The 12,568-nt window shown below is 28.3% G+C and overlaps 1 protein-coding gene across 2 annotated transcripts in view; it reads right to left on the minus strand.

Annotated features, from left to right (window-relative positions):
- Positions 1-5,315, minus strand: part of LOC107454023 (uncharacterized) — a 229,318-nt gene extending 224,003 nt beyond the window's left edge. The window contains exon 1 of one of the 2 annotated variants that reach the window (XM_087153189.1): positions 5,151-5,315. The gene's annotated coding sequence lies outside the window, so the exon portion shown is untranslated. Of the gene's footprint in view, positions 1-5,147 lie in introns of both variants that reach the window. The other variant, XM_016071066.4, reaches the window with a different exon arrangement.
- Positions 5,316-12,568: the final 7,253 nt, after the last annotated feature.

Genomic DNA, 12,568 nt, shown 5'->3' on the forward strand with positions numbered 1-12,568 from the left:
ATACCTGCTAATTTACGCTGTTTGCGAATAAATCTCTCATCTTTTATTTTTAAATAGTAGATCATAATAATTAACTGACTCAGATTTCAAATAAAAGATTATGCAATTAATTTTTCCTCCATTTTAAATAAAATCATTTTACATTTATTTAAAGTATAAACTGTTTGTTGTGACACAGAAACGGTTTACTTATTAGGAAATATGCTAAATCATTGTATTTAATGATAAAACTTTTCCTTATAACTCAGTAAAAAAAAAAAAAATATTTTTAAAGAGAGATTAATTGCGTTCCCTGTGATATTTCGAATGCATGTAGGTGTTGTTATCCTTTCAAAATTTTGTTTCAAATACAGTGAGTAGGTGAGTGGTAGAAAAAAATAAATAAATAAATTTGAATTCTTCGTTATCGTTTTACAGTCCGCTATAGTGAATCTACAAGGAACTGAAATTTCGGTTCACTGTAACCGGGACTTCACTATATCGGTACTACAAACAATTTTAACTCGTTTTTCCAAACTTCCCCCCCATTTTATTACGCATTATTTAAACAAATGACTCATAAAATTAAATATAAAAACGATTAAAAAACAATATGTAGTCACAAAAAATGCGTAAACTTTTATTTTTTATGACTTTTCGTCTTGCGAACAAAAAAAGTGTAGGGATGGCCTTTATGGAAGATAGAAGAAGCAAACAAGAAAAAACTACATTCCGCACTATAGAAAATCGGTCTATGTATTTCACGCAGAAATTTCAAAATGACTAAAAAATGAAAAAAATAAATCAGTTGAAGAGAGAAAAAAGTTCTTCTTTTTGGTTCACTCTATCGACAATAAATAACGTGTGTTTCAAGTGAAGTATCCGGGAATTAACTCTATAAACCGTGTTCACTATAGTTCTAAACATCCAGTGTTCCACAATAAAACCTCTCACCGCAGATTTTACTAGAATTATTTTTGTCCAAATTATTAGCATTTTTTTCAGTTTATATATTTACAAAAAATAAGGTATCTTTTGTAAATAGCTTAACTAAATAAATTTAACAATTACTTAGATATTATAGTGAGATCACAATATTGACAGATATAGTAAGATTATAATATCTACGAAATTTCATTTGCAAATAATCAAAATTTAATATTGTAATGTCTATAAAAGACGAAGTCAAAATTTAATTTCATTTTTTTAAAAAAACAACATCAATTTTGATTCAAAAATAATCGGTTCTTCTTTATTGATTTTTCATAACTATAAGTAAAAATAATTTGATATGTTGAATTATTGAAGCATATAAAATAGCTGAGATTTAACTATCAAAAGTAGTTTGTTTGTCTTTTCAAATGCTGCTAATGTATCGCTATTCGAATGGAATTTAATGAGGCCTTGAGATTTCTTTAATAAAGTTTTAAATTATGACGCTTTTAATGAACACACAGGAATTTTTAACAAATAACAGGATATTGTTAATTATAAGGGGATTATGGTGAAATAATAGACTTCTTTAAAATAAGTGATTTCGTGCGTTCTGAAAAAAAAAAAACAAATACAAAGAAACTTCAATGGAAATATTGAAAACAAATACCATTTTGTCAAGAAAGATTGCTCACACTTTTCTATGAATATGCAGTCAATAACCTCGAGGAAGTATTTTTAAAAAAATTAAAAAAAAAACAACGGAAGAACAACTTTTATGTAAATTTGAATAAAAGAGTTTCTGAGCATATTTTTGGAATTAAATTTTTTTTGAAAATGATTCGGTCAATAACCATAAAGTAAGATATGTCACCAAGCTTTAGAACAGTGTTCAAATTATATTTACTTTAAAAGAAAAAATATTTTAAAAACATCAGCTTTTAGAGAGAACATTGAGTGTAATAATTCAAAGATAACAATCAGTTAACAAAGATTCAGTCAGTTGTGTTTTACTACAATCCATAATTTAAGGCAGTTATAAATAACATTGGGGAAAGAGAAGTTATAGACAATGCAAAACCTTCATCTATGAAAAGCTACCCCACCATTTAATCCAGCTAACATGTCTTATATACTTGGGAATTGGAATTGTATTTTTGTAGTGGTAGATACACTACAGTACTCCCTTACCAGAATTATTTCTGTGATAGAATTCTATAAACAGAATACTACTTGTGGATTCATTGCTGCTTTGTGAGAAGACGGGAGAGCTGTCTCAAGATCACCGTACTTTGAAATGCTCATCATGAGAGCTGTATTAAGTTAGCGGTCGTGGTCCCTCCTGTGTTGCCATTAGCAGTCGAGCGTATGCGTAGCACGTTATGTGTGATCGAGACTGAGAAGCAACAGCGCGAGGAGATGGATAATGTCGCAGTCACAAGTCAACTATTCAATGTGGACCGTCCATCGTAATAGGCGTGTTCACTTCACGTCCGAAGGTCACCCATGCTATAGACAATGTCTATGAAAGGGTACCCCCACCATAGAATCGAGTTAACATGTCTTAGTGAATTGCAATTGTATTTTTGTAGTGGTAGATACACTAGAAATACATAGCGCTGTAGATTTTCATCGTATGTTTGAAACTTCATATTTCTTTATGCCTTTGCAGATTGTTTTATTCTTTGCAGAATTATTTAATCCTTCCTGAATATAATCTTTGACAGTTTATTTCTTTAACAATTATTTGCCTCCTATCTGAGAACAATTTCAGCAGATGTTATTTATATCGAAAGTTATTATGTTTCAAAACGATTGTTTCTACATAATTATTATATTTTTCCACGCAGTAGATGTGATTTGTTCATTATAATGTAGAAATACATACTTTAATTTTAATTGAAAAAAAATTCTTATGAAATTATTTCCGTTACGTTTCTCTCCATTCACTACACATGTTTCCAGGTCTATTTCAAATTTTATTTCTTAAAACTTCATTCCTTTAATGTTTATGCTTTATTCATTTAAACTTTAGGCATTGAGTGAAGTATTTTAATAACTTTATGATATGGGGGGGGCTCACTTTAGCCATTAGCTCAAGTATAGATCACATTCTGCTCTGTTTCTAAGAATGCCACATATGGAAATAAACTACGCCATAAGAGCGGCGATGAACGTTCGCCTTTCAATGAAACGGCTTGCACCGACCACAGTGCTGACGTGAAATATCCTCAGTGGTAGACGGATCACGGGTTGCCGTCAGGCTAACAGTGGGAGCTTCTCGTGGTCTTCCTCTCCATGTAACGCGGGTGAGCTCCATCGAAAAAGTCCTCCACGAAGGCACATTTCTACCAATACTCGATCCAGGAGTTCTCTCGTCTTCTGGATTGCGTTCGAAATAACAAGGCTGCGGAGTTGTAAACCCACCAAATTGGATCGGCTGTTGAACGACGGTTATAAAAATAATAAACTACGCAATAAACGTTTATCTACGTCTGCAATAAGCGACGTAAGGAAGAGGAAAAAAAGACTGTTTTAAGTACTCCATTAACGCTAAAAGAAACGTTAAGTACGCTAGCTCTGTAAAATTCATTATTTATTGATGTTATGAATCACCTTTTTGATCCCATTACAACACTTAAGAAATATAAATTTTGTGAGCGTCTTTTTACTTCGAAACAGAGTTAAAGGAAAAAACTATTTTCTCAAGTTTAAATTCGATATGAAGAGTTGAGAAATGTTAAAACCTTTGGCAAAAAAAAAAAAAAAAAAACAAATTTGAAACAGGAAATAAATTCAGAGTGTACAGAATAGAAAAGTATAATTATAAAAAACTTCGCGAAGTAAAACAGTGAGAATGGAGTACCGCGTGTTGCCCCCACCTAAAAACAAAACTGTTTTTAAATTGTAGCTCCATTGAACAATCGGGCCGTTAAAGAAAGTGCACTCAACGATTACGCATTTATCTGTAAAAAAAAAAATCTCTAAGATTTCCAGCATGAAAGAAAAAAAAATACTTCATTGAAACAAACTGTTTCAATTACGTCACTGATTTATAAGTTCAATTAAGGATATGTTATACATGCTCTACAAAATGTTCATGACGCATTCTCTTTTGTAAATTGATTACTTTTATGTATATATATATATATATATATATATATATATATATATATATATATATATATATATATATATATATATATATATATTTAAATGACCCAACTTAATATAGCTGGTTATAGTTGGAACCATTTATCGTGGAATTACCATAACCCAAATACTGATGGCTTCAATATTTTTTTTTTTTTTTAAAAAAGGATGTTTCTTTCTATAAAATTATTTGAAGCTATTTAATATGTTATTTTAATTTTTAATATATGCTTTTAAAAAAAGTGTAACAAATAATTATATAAATATTTTCCACTTGAAAATCAAGCAAATCGATATATTTTAATGAAGGCTTCGAAAAAGAAATTGAAAAAAAAAAATTAAACATGACAATGACCGATGTTCAAAAAAAAGTACATTCAAGCTAAGTTTTAGGAATGATAAAAAAAAATTAAAAATACTGCTTAGGAAAAAATAAAATATTTTCAAGAAAAACATTTTTGGAGACAATTAGCAAACACAGTCTGTAATTAACAATTTAATCAGGTGTTTTATTCTGAAAAAAAAAAATCTTCTTAAATCACTATTTATGTTATGTCCACATTCACACAATTTGTTTTTATGTGTGCGCATACGTTTCTTTGAATTAACAATGAATATTTTAACTTTTAATTATTTAGCTTAATTTATTAATTGTAATATTTGTCAAAAATATTGAAGACACTGATATGGACCTGATGATTAAAAAAAGACTCAGTAACTTTATTTATTTTACTGATTATTATGAACTTACTGATTATTATGAACTAAGAAAAAGTGTACTAAATATACTGAACAAAGTTAAATCAAAATATTGCGTCTTTTATAAACTGAAAATGTTTTATTTTCATCCTGTCAGAACTTTTCAGAAATACAATCTAAATATTTAAATGAGCGAAGAAAAAAAAATTTTGAAAAAGAAAAGATTTTAATTTTAACAAATGAAAATTAATAATTATTTTAACTACGACCTTTAAATTGAAAAAAAAAACTACGACAGTATATATATTTTTTTATTTTAAATTCGTCAAGATTTAAAAAAAAAATCAAAAATGAATCGAAGTGCATAATTAAAAGGAACTTACCTAAAAAAAATACGCCTCCCGAACATACTTATTCTAAATAATAAAAAAAGAGCATTTCACACAACTTCTAAATATTTGCATATAAATATTATCCAAGGAAATGTTTCGATAGAGAACGTTTTCCACGTGGACTCGAGCTAAATGTTATAAAACAGTAGAAAACCTTGTGGAGTGACGCAATATATATCAAAACAGCGCATGCGCAGCTATTTCAGTTTTCTTTACATTTGTTTAAAGCGAAAAAACGACCTGTCGTGCCACTAGTTTTCAGACAAAGCTGCTCTTTTGTCGTAAGTAAGATAAACGAATAACAATAATTTATAAAAAGCGGACATAAAAAAAGGGATGTAAATCTAGGGATCTCATTAGAGAATTTATAGTAGTATGGGAATTCTGGAAATCACTTTCGGCCTCTTAAAACCTATTATTTTATTGATAAAATAATAATATTATTATTTTATAATAGTATTTATAAATAGTATTATTTTTTTTAAAACTTTCTTAAATTAACTTCCTTAACACTAAACATGCCAACACTTAATTTATACCTATTTCTACCTTTATGTTTCTTGATTGAATGTCAGAAACATGGATGTTAGGAAGGTAATAAACTAAAAAAAAAAAAACTTTATTATAATGAAACAAAATTGTATAGTGCCTATTTTTATGTATTACAAACACAAAGAATAAGAATTTTTAATGCATTGCTCAACGCATTTTTCACATATAATTGTACATTTTCCGCAAACATATTTCTTCTTATGATTATTATTTCTATAATTCTTATAATTATAAGAATATGTAAGAATTATAATTCGTACATTTTTAAAATTAATATTATGTCGCCTAAGAACTTATGTTGTCTTGATTGTTTCGACATTTTTCTGGGTAAAATTCTGATTGAATTCACTACGCAACAGTCTTTGCAGAAATGTGCAACTCATCGAATGCAATACGTTGAACATGCATTGCATCGTCATTTCTGATCCGATAACCTTATAAAGCGATAAATTGTTCTCCCCGGTCAAATGACCGTTTGTGGTAGAAATAGGTATACGAACACGTATTATTCGAAACAAACAAAATACAAAGAAATAATTAATTATGGAATGATTATGAACTTATTAATTAGGAACTGTATATAATTGTTAGAAAAAGTCAGAAATCAAATGTGCAAAAACGATAAGATGATAAACGCATTTTGGATGCATAAGTTCTTGAACGGTCATTTGACCGATTATGGTATGTTTAGTGTTAAACTAGTTAAAGTAAGTAGCAAATCAATAATTAAGTACAGTAAGCAACAAAAAAAAAAGATATTCTGAATAACTTTTGTTCTATTGATCGGATTTTCATTTACTAAGAGTCAATCTTAATGGTTCCTGGAGGTAACCGCAAATATGATAATTATATATAATATGTCGAACAAGTCTTGATAACGGGTGCTTATATTTGAACGATCGAAACATATCGACTTTTATTGCTCTCTTCATAGGTTTTGAAGCCAGCGAAGTTTTTATAATCCATTAGACTTTTTTGGTTTTAATCATTACTTTGATAAGGATTTTGAGCTCGTAAAAGTAAACATTTATGCAATTTAATATTTAAACCGGATTCATGAGCTCTTTACAAAAAGTAAGAGAACATCAATATTGTAACTATGAGTTATCTTTAACTCTAAAATTAAAATTTTGAGACCAGATATTTTGAAATTGAATATTTTAAGCTTTTACGAACTCTGTTTGAAATGAAAACAAAGAAATGATAGTATTTGGTGATAAATCTTGTTGTGGCGACATTTTAGGGTGAAAAGAGTCGAAATGTATATCGAAACATTCAAATCATCCAAAGAAATAAATATTTGGCAGAATGAAGTGATTTCCCTGAATCATGCACAACATATTATTTCAATATGTTATTCTTAAACATATTTCAATGCTTTTCAAATGCCATTCAGCAATTCCTTCAGTTATAGAAAAAAAGAAACATAGTAAATTATATAAAAAATTGTTATTGTGCATTAGAACTACTATACAATCTACATTATTTTCAGGAACTTTTTTTTCGTTTCCTTAAACTTTTTTTGCCTAAAAGACTCGTTTAAAGCTGGGAAAATGATTATCCCTAAAATTTTGTATATATTTAAAATAAGTTATGTATATTTTATTTTAGTATGAAATCCTCGTATAAATTAAGTAAAAACAACGTTAAAAAACCCAAATAATGTCGGATAAAATGTTCATGTATTCAAATTCGAAAAACTTAGAAAGTTATTTATAAATCGATTTTTATAAATCGACTTTTATAAATCGATCGAAATTATTTATAAATCGACTTAAATTATTTATAAATTCAAATTTTCTTTTCAGAGGGGATAAAAAGGAAAAAATTCTTTGCTTTTTGGTCAGAAATCAGAGTAAAAATTGTGTCTATTGCCAAGAAGCTTCGAGATATTTTCTGTTAGCTATTCATAAATAAACCTCTCCGAGCAATCACTGAACATTATTTCATTTGGTTGCTTAGCAACGGAATAAAATCAAGCATTCCTCTCTTAAATTAGTCTATGGGTTATCTTAAAATATTCATTTGCGGCAGCGGGTTGTTTCTTGGGACTATCGCCAAATATGTATAACTTATTAGCCTCCCCCCCCCCCCAATTTATGATCCAATCTTTTCTAAATTTCGTCTTACCACCCTATCAAAATATGTAAAATCTAAATATATAATCCAAATATGTAAAAAAAATTATATGTTTACTCAGAGATAGTGTGTTTTAGTGTGTGATTTCGAAACTTAATTAACCTTAATAGTTATCACTAATTAATTAGCATACCTGAAGTCACTCCTAGAAATCATTAAGGTGGACACTTAGTTCGTGAAAATCTGATCATTAGAGCGAAAGTTAATGAGGAAGACATCTTTTATTTTTATCAACTATGCACAAAAACTTCATTATTTATTAATTTCATTACAAATTTTAAAAAAATTCAACGAGCAAATATTTAGCTCTTGCAATATATTTTATGAAGAGTAAAATATGATTTACAAGGGAAAAAATAATTATAATAAAGAAGTTTAAGATTACAAAAATCCAATTTTTTTAAAAAAAAAGTACATTAAACAAAAATTAGGAATATTTTGTTGGAAATAATAAATTTCTCCGCTTACATTGCATTAAATTTCTGTTAAGATTAACATTAAAATCATTTGAAGTGCGAGTACTTTTTTTTTCTTCATACAAATGAATACTTTGAGTTTTGACAGCCCTCTTTTTAGGAAATCTAATTAAGGAACTTGCCTCGGGCATCATTCACTTCACGTCTAATGATTATCATCGAATCTGCTTTATTTACAAATTAATGCAAAATCTTTTATTTTCCGAAAAAGACTGTAATAAATATTTTTATGCAAGAAGTTACGTTTATTTCCCGTTAGAGGAAAGATTCCAAAACAAATATTTTGACACAAAAAATTAAATTTCAAGAAACGGATTAAAGTTTTTAGAATTTATTTTTATTATAAGATTCTGTGTAAAATTTTAAACTATCAGGTGATACTATACAGCTGTATTTTTTTTATGTGACTGTAACTGGTTTGCACTTGTTTACATTAGTATATCAATAGGTTCAATTAGATGATATATATAATATAAATTTGACGATTTGACGACAAGATAAATTAGATAATATATATATATATAAAATATTTATTATACCAAGCATTATATGACTATATTACAATAATTAGATCAAATGATGAGACGCACTGTAGTGTCTTAATAATGACATGCTTTGCATGAGTTTATAGGCAATACTTTTATAGTTAAACATAAATGTAACGGGTTTTTAATTCAGGAGATATTTTATGGACTTCCCATTTCTATTTATTTTTAATGTATTGCATAACAATGTTAACCGGTTGATGCAGGAACGCAAACGAATGTAAACCGATTTTATCCGATTAAAATCAATAAAAGCTGTATAGAGAGTATTACCTGATAATTATAATTTTACATAGAATCTTAGATTGCGTCTAAATATAGACAAAGATTGTACTTTAATTCTATTTTTTTCCGTTTAAGTGACAAGGAAAAAATATTTCTTTATTTGCCTTAGAACGAAATACAGTCAATTCGCTATAACTCGAAGTATGATAACTCGAATATTACTATAACTCGATTTTTTTATGAGGTCCCGACTCTTTTATCTTCAATTTCATGTTAATTATTCTCGATTACTCGAATTTTACTCCCTTTAACTCGATTTTTTTTGGATCTTTTAAAGCAAGAAAAAAAACCTAGGAGCTGATATCTTGCCCCTTCCTTTGCAACACACACACAATGTCTTTCGCACTCTTCATGGAGAAGATAAAGCTGTCCCTCTTGAAGTATGTGAACAGTGGTTAAATGAAACGTTACCAAATTTACTTCAAGGATACAGTTAAAATGATGTTTTCAATATTGATGAAATGGGTTTATTTTTTAAATGTCTTCCAAATAAGACTATGATGTTTAAGGATAAAAACTGCTCAGGGTTTAAAATATGCAAGGAACGTTTGACTGTCCTAGTTGGAGAAAATGCGTATGGGACAGAGAAATTGCCCTTACTTGTTATCGGAAAAAACCGAAATCCCCGATGTTGCAAGAATGTAAAAACGTATCCTTTGGATTACAAGTCTAACAAAAAGTTTTGGATGACATCAGTTTTATTTGAAGACTATGTAAGAAAATTGAATCGGAAATTCTTCGCTAAAACAAGAAAAGTGATACTCTTTATGGATAAATGCCCAGCGCATAGTGATCTACCTAATTTGAAAGCAGTAAACTTGCAGTTTCTCCCGCCAAACACAACAGCAAAGTTGCAGCCGATGGACCAGGATATCATAAAGTGCTTCAAACAGTCTTATCGTAAATGGCTTTTCAGAAAAATGATTAATAAGCATTAATTAAATAATCCGACAATATTTTGAAAGTCCAAAACCGAAACTAACGGTAAGTCGAACTTCCGATATGTCGAAGTTTTTCGTCAGTCCTATCAGATTCGAGTTATCGCGAATTCACTGTACTCGGTTTCATTTTTCTGAGATGCTTTCTCTCAATTGATGTTGATGATTTTCTCTAGAATAATGTTTATCCAAACTTTATTCATTATTAAACTCTGAAGCACTAAAACAGGTAATTTCACTGATTTATTAAGTATAGCTTAAATATTTTATTTTAATTTATCATCAAGAAATTACAAAATAATAATTAATTATTTTGCACTATTTTTTTTTAAAAAAATATTTAAATAAGGTACACATTTTAAATTTTGAAAATGTTAAATTTTTTTTATAAAGAGCCAATTACAGAAAGTGTAATTTATCATATAATTAATATTTTAAAATATGCATATTTTGTTTTAACGCATGCATATAATATTTCAAAATGAATTATCATTTGTTTGCATTAGAGCACATTAGTTTCAGTTGCCTAAAAAATTCAACAGAAAGAAAGATTTTTTTCTCGAATTTTTGAATTAAACCTATATATGTTACGTGCCTCGTAGTAAATTTAAAGATAATTATAATATACTCTTAGCATACTTATAGCATAACGTATAAAACTTTAAAAAGTACATTAATTTGTTAAGAATAAATAAATAAATATACTCCCTAAAACCCCTGAAAGTTAAAGGAAAATTTACGTTCATAATTTTGATAAGAAATGTAATCAATTGGTTCTTATATAAGAAAAAATGCAAACTTTCTCTGTTCTTGGTCAGCAAGTGAATGTGGATTAAATTAAAAATAAAATGGTCACAATATGTTTCGTTCATTTGTTAATAAATAGTGTCCTCAATATAAAATTTAAAAATAGAACTATCTCAAATGTGTCGTATTATAGAATAGTTAGAAAATTAAAAAAACAAATAAATAAAATACGAAATTAAAAGTTCTTCCTACAGTTGACGTTTACAACTTTATAATTAAAAGTCATCCATTAAAAGTCACAATATTAAAATAAAAAGTCAAAAAATAATAATAGTAATGAAATCTTACCTTTAATTTATACTCTTTCAATTTATTGATTCTGAAAATTCATGGTTTCATTAAGTCTTTTGAAATAAAATTTTTCTCTTCTTTTTTTTTCTAAATACCGGACAAGATTTTTGAATATTTTTCTCTTCTTTTTTTTTTCTAAATACCGGACAAGATTTTTGAATATTTTTCTCTTAACGGCTTCCCTTACCAATTATTTTTTTCTTTTTTTGAAAAAAAATATGCAAAGAATCAACATATTTTATTATTTCATTAATAAATACAAAGGAACTAAAACAAAACATAATACAAAAGTCCTAAGTTGACATTTTAATTTTTTTTTACGTGTGAAAAATATTTAAATTTACTCTCCCAAATTATCTCGGGCGAATGAAAAAAGTTAAACATTAGTCTTTGTTTAGGTTCACATCTTCATCATCTGAAAAATCATCTGCAATACTGCCATTTTTTTACTCCTTTTTTTCTATATAAATTCATCCACCCATCGTGTATACAATTGTACAAAACACGTCTGCAGTTCCACACGTAGCAAAACTCCCAAAACAAATATTAGCAAACTTCCAATCACAGCAGATTGTTTTTTGTTTTGCTTCCGGCCGAATAAAAACGTGATAAAACAAAACGCACTGACGCATTCTACTATGCCCGAGTATACTCGGGATAATAAATCTTTGCAATAAAAACATAACCGAGTTAACTCGGCATAAACAGGGAAGCGATTAATTCCACAAAAGCAATGATTGAATTTGAAAAAAAAGAAACAATTTTTCGTGAAAAAAAAGTAGATGTCTTAAAAGGAGTTTACACTTTTTGGGATAGAAAATACTAATGAAAGCAAATCGTTATGCAATGAGAACATCTGTTTCAAACTATGCGAACGAAAAACAAATTTGAGTAAGACTGTCGAAATATTGAAGAGGGGTATGATTTTCATTTTATTTTACTACCGCAGTTCGAAAACAAAAGAATATTTTTCATTCCAGCAGCTTTCATATCGATTGATTATGACAGCAGAAAAGTAAACGAACATTTGAAGTAAAGAGCGCAGAATTATCAAAGTGAATAAATGTTGACAGTTATGGGTGGTGACACGTTTGCGGGTGGTTTCGAAATATGAAATTTAATAGTTCGACGACGCGTCACGAGTTCGCGAACTTTCATTTATTCATTGACGGTCAAATGATTCGAAGCACTGTAAGATTCTATGGAAACTCTTAATGATCAGGTGATTATTATATACAGCTTTATTGTTTTTATGCGACTGAAATCGGTTTATTAATAATAAAATACTTTGATATAAAAATACAATGATTATTTTGTCCTGGAATTATGTGTCGTAATCTAGTAGCTTTCCGGAAAAAGAAGAAGAAAAAAAATTTCTG

Source organism: Parasteatoda tepidariorum, chromosome 1 (genome assembly GCF_982258835.1).
Source record: "Parasteatoda tepidariorum strain Cologne lab strain chromosome 1, Ptep-v5.0, whole genome shotgun sequence".
NCBI classification, from domain to species: domain Eukaryota; kingdom Metazoa; phylum Arthropoda; class Arachnida; order Araneae; family Theridiidae; genus Parasteatoda; species Parasteatoda tepidariorum.